This window comes from Heterodontus francisci, chromosome 46 (assembly GCF_036365525.1).
Source record: "Heterodontus francisci isolate sHetFra1 chromosome 46, sHetFra1.hap1, whole genome shotgun sequence".
Taxonomy (NCBI): Eukaryota; Metazoa; Chordata; class Chondrichthyes; order Heterodontiformes; family Heterodontidae; genus Heterodontus; species Heterodontus francisci.
In genome coordinates, this window is record NC_090416.1 from 10,716,073 (window position 1) to 10,727,431 (window position 11,359).

Sequence of the window (11,359 nt, forward strand, 5' to 3'; positions counted from 1 at the left end):
CGCCTTCTCCTCCCCCCACTCCCCGCTTTCTCCTCCCCCCACTCCCCGCTTTCTCCTCCCCCCCCACTCCCCGCTTTCTCCTCCCCCCCCCTCCCGCTTTCTCCTCCCCTCCACTCCCCGCTTTCTCCTCCCCCCCCACTCCCCGCTTTCTCCCCTCCCACTCCCCGCTTTTCCTCCCCCCCACTCCCCGCTCTCCCCCCCCCCACTCCCCGCTTCCCCCCCCCCACTCCCCGCTTCCCCCCCCCACTCCCCGCTTCCCCCCCCCACTCCCCGCTTTCCCCCCCCACTCCCCGCTTTCCCCCCCCCCCACTCCCCGCTTTCCCCCCCCCCACTCCCCGCTTTCTCCACCCCACTCCCCGCTTTCTCCCCCCACCCCCACTCCCCACTTTTCCTCCCCCCCACTCCCCGCTCTCCCCCCCCCCCACTCCCGCTTTCCCCCCCCCCACTCCCCGCTTTCCCCCCCCCACTCCCCGCTTTCCCCCCCCCACTCCCGCTTTCCCCCCCCCCACTCCCCGCTTTCTCCCCCCCCCACTGCCCGCTTTCTCCCCCCCCACTGCCCGCTTTCTCCCCCCCCACTGCCCGCTTTCTCCCCCCCCACTCCCCACTTTCTCCCCCCCCCCCACTCCCCGCTTTCCGCCCCCACTCCCTGCTTTCTCCTCCCCCCCCCACTCCCCGCTTTCTCCCCCCCCACTCCCCGCTTTCTCCCCCCCCACTCCCCGCTTTCTCCCCCCCCACTCCCCGCTTCTCCCCCCCCCCACTCCCCGCTTTCTCCCCCCCCACTCCCCGCTTTCTCCCCCCCCACTCCCCGCTTTCTCCCCCCCCACTCCCCGCTTTCTCCCCCCCCACTCCCGCTTTCTCCCCCCCCACTCCCCGCTTTCTCCCCCCCCACTCCCCGCTTTCTCCCCCCCACTCCCCGCTTTCTCCCCCCCCACTCCCCGCTTTCTCCCCCCCCACTCCCCGCTTTTCCCCCCCCACTCCCCGCTTTCTCCCCCCACTCCCCGCTTTTTCCCCCCCACTGCCCGCTTTCTCCCCCCCATTCCCCGCTTTCTCCCCCCAAATCCCCGCTTTCTCCCCCCCAGCTTTCTCCTCCCCCCCACTCCCCGCTTTCTCTCCCGCTCTCCCCCCTTCACTCCCAGCTCGCCCCCCCCTACTCTCCCCCCCCACTCCCCGCGCTCCCCCCCCCCACTCCCCGCGCTCCCCCCCCCTCTCCCCGCTCTCCCCCCTTCACTCCCCGCTCGCCCCCCCCTACTCTCCCCCACCTCTCCCCGCTCTCCCCCCCCACTCTCCCCCCCCCTACTCCCCGCTCTCCCCCCCCCTACTCTCCCCCCCCCACTCCCCGCTCTCCCCCCCCCCACTCCCCGCTCTCCCCCCCCCCCACTCCCCGCGCTCCCCCCCCGCTCCCCGCTCTCTCCCCGCTCTCCCCCCCCCCCACTCCCCGCTCTCCCCCCCCCCACTCCCCGCTCTACCCCCCACACTCCCCGCTCTACCCCCCCTCTCCCGGTCTCCCCCTCCCCGCTCTCCCCCCCCCCCACTCCCCGCTCTCCCCCCCCCCCCACTCCCCGCTCTCCCCCCCCCCCCACTCCCCGCTCTCCCCCCCCCCCCCACTCCCCGCTCCCCCCCCCACTCCCCGCTCCCCCCCACTCCCCGCTCCCCGCTCTCCCCCCCCACTCCCCGCTCTCCCCCCCCACTCCCCGCTCTCCCCCCCCCACTCCCCGCTCTGCCCACTCCCCGCTCTGCCACCCCCCACTCCCCGCTCTGCCCCCCCACTCCCCGCTCTGCCCCCCCCACTCCCCGCTCTGCCCCCCCACTCCCCGCTCTGCCCCCCCACTCCCCGCTCTGCCCCCCCCACTCCCCGCTCTCCCCCCCACTCCCCGCTCTGCCCCCCCCACTCCCCGCTCTGCACCCCCCCCACTCCCCGCTCTGCCCCCCCCCCACTCCCCACTCCCCGCTCTCCCCCCTGTCAGTGTACAGATATCACCCTGAGAGAGGGGACTGAGAGACACCAGTCACTGTACAGATATCACCCTGAGAGAGAGGGGACTGAGAGACACCAGTCAGTGTACAGATATCACCCTGAGAGAGGGGGGACTGAGAGACACCAGTCAGTGTACAGATATCACCCTGAGAGAGAGGGGACTGAGAGACACCAGTCAGTGTACAGATATCACCCTGAGAGAGAGGGACTGAGAGACACCAGTCAGTGTACAGATATCACCCTGAGAGAGAGAGGGACTGAGAGATACCAGTCAGTGTACAGATATCACCCTGAGAGAAAGGGGACTGAGAGACACCAGTCAGTGTACAGATATCACCCTGAGAGAGAGGGGACTGAGAGACACCAGACAGTGTACAGATATCACCCTGAGAGAGAGGGGACTGAGAGACACCAGTCAATGCACAGATATCACCCTGAGAGAGGGGACTGAGAGACAACAGTCAGTGTACAGATATCACCCTGAGAGAGAGGGAATGAGAGACACCAGTCAGTGTACAGATATCACCCTGAGTGAGAGGGACTGAGAGACACCAGTCAGTGTACAGATATCACCCTGAGAGAGAGGGGACTGAGAGACACCAGTCAATGCACAGATATCACCCTGAGAGAGGGGACTGAGAGACACCAGTCAGTGTACAGATATCACCCTGAGAGAGAGGGGACTGAGAGACACCAGTCAGTGTACAGATATCACCCTGAGAGAGAGGGACTGAGAGACACCAGTCAGTGTACAGATATCACCCTGAGAGAGAGGGGACTGAGAGACACCAGTCAGTGTACAGATATCACCCTGAGAGAGAGGGACTGAGAGACACCAGTCAGTGTACAGATATCTCCCTGAGAGAAAGGGGACTGAGAGACACCAGTCAGTGTACAGATATCACCCTGAGAGAGAGGGGACTGAGAGACACCAGACAGTGTACAGATATCACCCTGAGAGAGAGGGGACTGAGAGACACCAGTCAGTGTACAGATATCACCCTGAGAGAGAGGGGACTGAGAGACACCAGTCAGTGTACAGCTATCACCCTGAGAGAGGGGACTGAGAGACACCAGTCACTGTACAGATATCACCCTGAGAGAGAGGGGACTGAGAGACACCAGTCAGTGTACAGATATCACCCTGAGAGAGGGGGGACTGAGAGACACCAGTCAGTGTACAGATATCACCCTGAGAGAGAGGGGACTGAGAGACACCAGTCAGTGTACAGATATCACCCTGAGAGAGAGGGACTGAGAGACACCAGTCAGTGTACAGATATCTCCCTGAGAGAAAGGGGACTGAGAGACACCAGTCAGTGTACAGATATCACCCTGAGAGAGAGGGGACTGAGAGACACCAGACAGTGTACAGATATCACCCTGAGAGAGAGGGGACTGAGAGACACCAGTCAATGCACAGATATCACCCTGAGAGAGGGGACTGAGAGACAACAGTCAGTGTACAGATATCACCCTGAGAGAGAGGGAATGAGAGACACCAGTCAGTGTACAGATATCACCCTGAGTGAGAGGGACTGAGAGACACCAGTCAGTGTACAGATATCACCCTGAGAGAGAGGGACTGAGAGACACCAGTCAATGCACAGATATCACCCTGAGAGAGGGGACTGAGAGACACCAGTCAGTGTACAGATATCACCCTGAGAGAGAGGGACTGAGAGACACCAGTCAGTGTACAGATATCACCCTGAGAGAGAGGGGACTGAGAGACACCAGTCAGTGTACAGATATCACCCTGAGAGAGAGGGACTGAGAGACACCAGTCAGTGTACAGATATCTCCCTGAGAGAAAGGGGACTGAGAGACACCAGTCAGTGTACAGATATCACCCTGAGAGAGAGGGGACTGAGAGACACCATACAGTGTACAGATATCACCCTGAGAGAGAGGGGACTGAGAGACACCAGTCAATGCACAGATATCACCCTGAGAGAGGGGACTGAGAGACAACAGTCAGTGTACAGATATCACCCTGAGAGAGAGGGACTGAGAGACACCAGTCAGTGTACAGATATCACCCTGAGTGAGAGGGACTGAGAGACACCAGTCAGTGTACAGATATCACCCTGAGAGAGAGGGGACTGAGAGACACCAGTCAATGCACAGATATCACCCTGAGAGAGGGGACTGAGAGACACCAGTCAGTGTACAGATATCACCCTGAGTGAGAGGGACTGAGAGACACCAGTCAGTGTACAGATATCACCCTGAGAGAGAGTGACTGAGAGACACCAGTCAGTGTACAGATATCACACTGAGAGAGAGGGGACTGAGAGACACCAGTCAGTGTACAGATATCACCCTGAGAGAGAGGAGACTGAGAGACACCAGTCAGTGTACAGATATCACCCTGAGAGAGAGGACTGAGAGACACCAGTCAGTGTACAGATATCACCCTGAGAGAGCGGAGACTGAGAGACACCAGTCACTGTATAGATATCACCCTGAGAGAGAGAGGGGACTGAGAGACACCAGTCAGTGTACAGATATCACCCTGAGAGAGAGGGACTGAGAGACACCAGTCAGTGTACAGATATCACCCTGAGAGAGAGGGACTGAGAGACACCAGTCAGTGTACAGATATCACCCTGAGAGAGAGGGACTGAGAGACACCAGTCAGTGTCCAGAGATCACCCTGAGAGAGAGGGGACTGAGGGACACCAGTCAGTGTACAGATATCACCCTGAGAGAGAGGGACTGAGAAACACCAGTCAGTGTACAGATATCACCCTGAGAGAGAGAGGGACTGAGAGACACCAGTCAGTGTACAGATATCACCCTGAGAGAGAGGGACTGAGAGACACCAGTCAGTGTACTGATTGTATATGGGAGAGAGAGACACCATTTTGAATGAGATTCTGCTCTGGTTGCGTTTTACAAATTACAGAATCACAATTGGGGCAATTTTAATGTAACCCGTCTCGGCAAACTGTGGGAATCTGGTGAAAACACGTTTTGCAGATCCAGTTCCAGTCTTGACGGATGTAATATTGGGCTGGGCGTGAACAATTTCGGTCGCTCCGCTAATAGACGGTGCAGGAGGAGGCTGTTCGGCCCTTCGGGCCTGTGCCGGCTCTTTTGAGTTGCAGTTCTGTTCCCTGATGCACGTTTCTCTGATGTGTTGCAGGCGGCGCTGACTGCTGGATGTCGGAGACGGCTCGGCTGGATTCTGACTGCCTTCTGGCCGACGGGGGAGGCTTCGCTTGCGCCGAGTGCGGGCGCACTTTCAAGCAGCAGTGCGACCTGAAGAGGCACGGCCGAATCCACAGCGGCGAGCGGCCATACCGCTGCCCGCCCCCCTGCGGCAAAGGCTTCAGCACCTCCTACAACCTGCTGCGGCACCAGTTGCTCCACCGGGGGGATAAGCAGTACCAGTGCGGGGCCTGCGGCCGGGAGTTTGTCCAGCGGCACCACCTGGAGGCACACCGGCGCTGCCACACCGGCGAGAGGCCTTTCCCGTGCCCGGTGTGCGGCCGCCGCTTCAGCCAGGCCTCCTCCATGCGAGCCCACGGCCGCACCCATGCCGAGGAGCGGGCCTACCGCTGCGGGGAGTGCGGCAAGGCCTTCAAGAGTTCCTCCAACCTGGCCAAGCACCGGCGCATCCACGGGGCCGAGCGGCGCTTCGAGTGCGAGACCTGCGGCCGCCGCTTCCTCCATTCGCACCACCTGACTGCCCACCGCCGCACGCACGCCACCCGTCGCCGGGGGGCCGTCGCCGGGAAACGGGGCCTTCCCCCGGCGGTGCGGCCTGTGCGGCCTGGAGTTCGGCCAGGCCGAGGAGCTGGCCCAGCACCAGCGCTCGCACGCCGGCCAGAAACTCTGCAAGTGCGAGGCCTGCGGCCAGGCCTTCCTGGACTGCCGGCGGCTGGAGGCCCACTGGCGGCGGGAGCACGCCGGGCCGCCCCCACCGCGGCCCCGGGGGGGGCGCCGACGGCGAGCGGCCTCACGGCTGCCAGGACTGCGGCAAGGCATTCCGGCTGGCCCGCTTCCTGGAGTCCCACCGCCGGCGGCACCAGGGTCCCCGGCCCCACCGCTGCGCCGAGTGCGGCAAGGCCTTCAAGCAGTACTCCTCCCTCTCCAAGCACCGGGCGCTGCACTCGGGCCGCGAGCCCTACCGCTGCGGGGCCTGCGGCAAGGCCTTCCGCCTGGCCCACAACCTGGCCAGCCACGAGCGCACCCACACCGGCGAGCGGCCCCACCGCTGCCCGGTTTGCGCCGCCGGCTTCAACCAGCGCTCCACCCTGGTCAAGCACGAGCGCACCCACACCGGCGAGCGGCCCTACGCCTGCCCGCTCTGCGGCAAGGCCTTCCGCCAGTCCTCCACCCTGGCCGTCCACCAGCGCACCCACTCCGAGGAGCGGCCCTACCGCTGCGGGGAGTGCGGCAAGGGCTTCAAGAGCGCCTCCAACCTGATTGGCCACCGCCGCGTCCACAGCCGCTGACCGCACCGGGCCCGGCCCCCCTCCCCCGGCTGCGCCCAGTAATTGCCTCCCGTTGACGTGACGCCCGATGGGTGTCGAATATGTCTTTGCGACGCCTACTAATGTCGAATTTCCAATTCCCTCTCCTCCCCCAATACCCCCCCCCCTCCCTCAGAGAGGGCACGGAGGGAGATTTACCGGAATGGGAGCAGGGATGAGGGACTCCAGTTAATGTGGAGAGACTGGGAGAAGCTGGGATTGTTCCCCTTAGAGCAGAGAAGGTTAAGGGGGAGATTTAATCGGGTGTTCGAAATCAGGAAGGGTTTCGATGGAGTAAATAAGGAGAAACTGTTTCCAGTGGCAGGAGGGTCGGTAACCAGAGGGACACAGATTGAAGATAATTGGTGAAAGAACCAGAGGGGGGGAGAGGAGGAGAATTTTATTTTTAACACAGCGAGTTGTTGTGATCTGGAACACGCTGCCTGAAAGGGCGGTGGAAGCAGATTCAATAGTAACTTTCAAAAGGGGAATTGGATAAATACTGGAAGGGGAGAAATGTGCAGGGATATGGGGGGAAAGAGCAGGGGGGAAGTGGGACGAATTGATTACTGTCCCTGAAATCTGCATTGCAGGCTAACTACCATGCCTCACTACGACTGGAATTTAACATTGAACCGGTGGCCCAGGCCCACAATTGGCTGCCGTCCCCTCTCAGACAGGAAGTCCCGCCTTCGGGAGCTGCTGGCTGGTCAGAGGGCCGGCAGCGCCACCAGGAGTGGTGGCCACCGCTGGGACTGCACCCAATCGAGATAAGCAACAGTGGAGGAGGCCCCGGATTGCAGTGCTCGGGGCCTCGTTGGGGACAATCGGCTAGGCCCCGGGGTGGGGGAGGGGAGTGTGGCGGGGTTGCAGTGTAGGGGGTGGTGGGGGGGGTTTATTTTAGCAGGCTGCCAGGTATTAATAGGCAGCCTCAGGTGCTGAAGTGCCCAGGGGAAGAGACCCTCAAGTGGCCATTGATTGTCCACTGAAGGGCCTCAGTTGGCTTAAAGCTGGGCCTGGCCGTCTGGTAAAATAGCAGCGGGTTCCTGTAGGCGACGGGAATGGCACCCCCTCCCCCAAGCCACCCACCGCACCTCCTCGCCCATGCCCGATTCCGGCCTATGTCTCAACCGCCTGTCGCCCTGATTCCTCTTTCCCCTCCACTCAAGCGTTCAGCTTGATTGGGTGTGTGCACTGGGCAGCCTCAAGGGCGAATTAGAGTCTCTGGACAAAGGGTGTGACGGAGGGAGATGAGGAGGGGAGAGTGAGAATAGCACGGGTTTCGTTTCAACCTGTTTACTGATCACAACTTGTTCTCGTGATGTGGGCAAGGCCAGCATTTATTGCCCCATCCCAAACTGCCCCCCTTGAGAAGGTGGTGGTGAGCTGCCTTCTTGAACCGCTGCGGTCCGTGTGGGGTAGGTACACCCACAGTGCTGTTAGGGAGGGAGTTCCAGGATTTTGACCCAGCGACAGTGAAGGAACGGTGATATAGTTCCAAGTCAGGATGGTCAAAGAAGGAGTGTCTTGCAGGCGGAGGAGAGAGAGAGGCGGAGAGGTTTAGGGAGGGAATTCCAGAGCTTAGGGCCCCCCAGGCTGCTGAAGGCACGGCCGCCAATGGTGGAGCGATGGGAATCGGGGGATGGGCAAGAGGCCGGAATTGGAGGAGCGCAGAGATCTCGGAGGGTTGTCGGGGCTGGAGGAGGTGATAGAGATAGGGAGGAGGGGATTTTAAATGGATGCGTTGCCGTACCGGGAGCCAGTGTAGGTCAGCGAGCCCGGGGTCAGTGGGGTGCGGGGGTGATAGGGGAACGGGGCTCTGGTGCGCAGCAGAGTTTTGGGGTGAACTGAGGTTTCCGGAGGGTGGAATGTTGGGGGAGGGGGGGTTGCCGGGGAGCCAGCCAGGAGTGCCTCGGAATAGTCGAGGAGTCTGGAGGTGACAAAAATACCGATGAGACCCGAGTAATGAAAGAAGTGTGGCCTCGGTGCCTCTGAGCGAGGATGGGGGCGAGTGTGGTGCGACAAAAAAAAAAAATCACCCCCCAAGCTCCCCAGCCTCATCGACATCAGGAAAATCCTAGAAGTTAATGCTGGACAGAGCTGGAAATCGATTGATAAGCTGGCATGGAGAAAGGACCTCACGGCCTACCTGACGTCAAGCCTGACTGACTTTCCCATCTGGATGGACCAGGCCAATGGTGGGCCTACGTAATCTCTCCTTGGTTGCGAAACTGGTGGGGGACTGTTTTTGAAGGTTGGGGGTTTCTACCCATTGGGAACACAATTGTTCTGGAGCAGCGTAGCTGCCATCTGAACTGTGGCGTTCGGCTCCTGCTAGAGTGATCTTCGCCTGGCTGCATCCAAGTCGTATGGTGACCCTCGGGGTGGGTGGGTGGAACATTATTATAATCCTACAATAAAGCAAGAAGTGAATTGTTTCTCGGCTGAGTCTCTTCCCTCCTCCTCCACTTTCCCCACCCTCCCCTCCTCCTCTTCCATCTGCATTTCTGTCGCGCCTCAGACCGGCTCGCAGAGCTTTACAACTGAAGAGGCGCTTCTTTGAGCTGTGAGCCCTGTTGTAATCGCCTGCAATGATGCATTCAGTTTGTTCCTCGTACTCCCCGCGTTTCTATCAATGAGTTTGGGTCACACACCCAAACCTGTTCTTCTCTAATGTTTCACTCACACGTCTCCTATTAAACTCTCCTGGTTTAATCACTTTACAACGTTTCTTGTTCCCTTTACCTGTAAAGCCTAAAGCACAAATTTCTGACTGTCCCTCCACTCTCTTCTTTCATTTGTTTTTTTTTTCATTAGCTTTGGGTCTGAGCCCACACCTCCTCTCTCCCTCTCCGCCCTCTTTATCCATTCCGCTAGCACCCAGTTCAGGCTGTCCGGCTCCTTCCGGTCCCAGGACTGGGGCCAGTGTCCCATGAAATGGAAACCCCCCTCATCCCCACACCATTCGTCAGCCACGTGTTCACCTCCCTGATCTGATTATCTCCAAGTCATGGGACTCGATGGTTGGGGTAATAATCTGCAGTTTATTACGCCTGAGATCCTGTCCTTTAGTTCCTGGTGCTCTCCAAACAGCAGTTCTTCCGACTTTTCCTTATGTTGTCGGTTCTAATGTGGATTAAAATGACGGGATCACTCAAGGCAGTTCGAGATGTCCTTCACCCTGGCACCAGGCAAGCCACAAACCATGTGGGACTCTCAGTCCCGTTTACAAAGAATGTTAAAACTGCTTCCCTCAATACACCTCCTCCCCTCTTTGTACAGGCTCCTGCTCCAAGGTGCAATGATCTGCATTCTGGCTGTTTTCCTAACAGTCTCCATCCTTATCCTCACCGGTAGCAAACACGTTGTACCCCCCGTTGGACAGGATCAGTATTTATATCTGCTTTTTTGTCTGATGCACATTTCTGTCCTACAGACTAACCTTCCCCTAAGCAGTAGAACACTGGACAAAATTTTAAATAGCAGAGGCTGTTACAACCAGGTGAGAAAGGTGTCTAGGGGTCTTTTACTGTCTTCACCTTGTCTTATTCTGACAGGGTTTCATTTTAAACTCACTATGTTTTGAGCTCCCCCTTTGTGAATCCTTGTTCACAGCTTTCCCATTATAGGGCAAGGAAATGAGCACAAACAGGTGTTCTTCGATTTAAAGAAGAAAAATGAAATTTATTAAACCTTAAAGTCTAATACGGTGAACTCCTACAGATATACAAAGTGCCCACACTACATGCATACGTGATACACACATGCAAATAGGGACAGAAAAGAGGAGAGGAAAATATAGTAAGGGGTTTGAGGCAATTTATCAGAAGTTTCTTGTTTACTGTGCCTCGAGCTCACTATAGTCCTTTTGTCAGTAGTTTTGCCTTTCGTTGGGTCCAGTGTTCTTAAACCATGTTCACATAGGAGACTTTTCTCTCTTTGAGGTTCATGTGTTTTCACAAGATTCAGTTCCGCGGGAAAGAGATGGAGGCAGGCAGGACTGGAGAGGAGGTTCTGTTCCAACCAGGAGCGCACGGCTTTTTCATTTCAAACACTGTTTTCTTCAATTCAAAACTCTCAGTTCAAACCTCTGCAGCAGCCAGTTAGTCATGTGACTAAAACCGGTCCGACCACTTCTGTGTATTGGGGAGGCAACGACTGGGTCCCCATTGTTTCAACATTGTTACTATTGCAAATGTCTTTCCAGTCAAGGGCTTGCAATTTTTAGTTTTAATGTTCATGTGGCGAAATAATGTGAGCCTCAGTCTTGGCAGGTGGGGGGGTTTGCCTGACACCTCCACACCCAGGGGAATGAAATGCAATTTGAAGAAAAACAGTGCATTTCATTACAGGGTTTGAGAGAAATATAAGATACAGAAAGAAAAACCATGTGTTTCTCTCATTCATTTCCATTCATTCAGCAATCTTAAAGCTCATTAAAAATGGTCTGTTCTGGGTGCCAGGGCTGTTTTAATTTTCCCTTTTTTTTCCCCTCAGGAGTGTATTGTGGGCAGGTCTATCCTGAACTCTCTGAGTCATGCAAAGACTTTTGACTTCAGGGATGGGTGGTTCCCTTTTCCTCTGACTGTGGGAAGGAGTCTTCGTTACTCTCCCCTTTGTTCTCTGGGACACTCCTACCTGTAGGTATTTGTGTAGACTTGGCTGCTGTGGCACTTCGGCTAGGTGAGACATCACTGTCACAGTTTCTATGCCCCCCTAGAGGTCTCTCTTTGTCTCTGCAGGTTCCTGTAAATGCTGTTAGCAACTCTGGTGGGGTGCTTCTAGATTCTGCATTTACGTAGGAGGATGTGAGGTCTAACTTTTCACATTTTTCGGGCTGGTTGACCGGATGGTGGGGTTTTCATCTGGGATTTTTGCGGGACTTCCATTAACTTACCCT

The 11,359-nt window shown here is 57.9% G+C and overlaps 1 pseudogene; it reads left to right on the forward strand.

Annotated features, from left to right (window-relative positions):
* LOC137356862 (zinc finger protein 135-like) overlaps window positions 1–7,302 on the forward strand; it is an 8,569-nt pseudogene extending 1,267 nt beyond the window's left edge.
* Window positions 7,303–11,359: the final 4,057 nt, after the last annotated feature.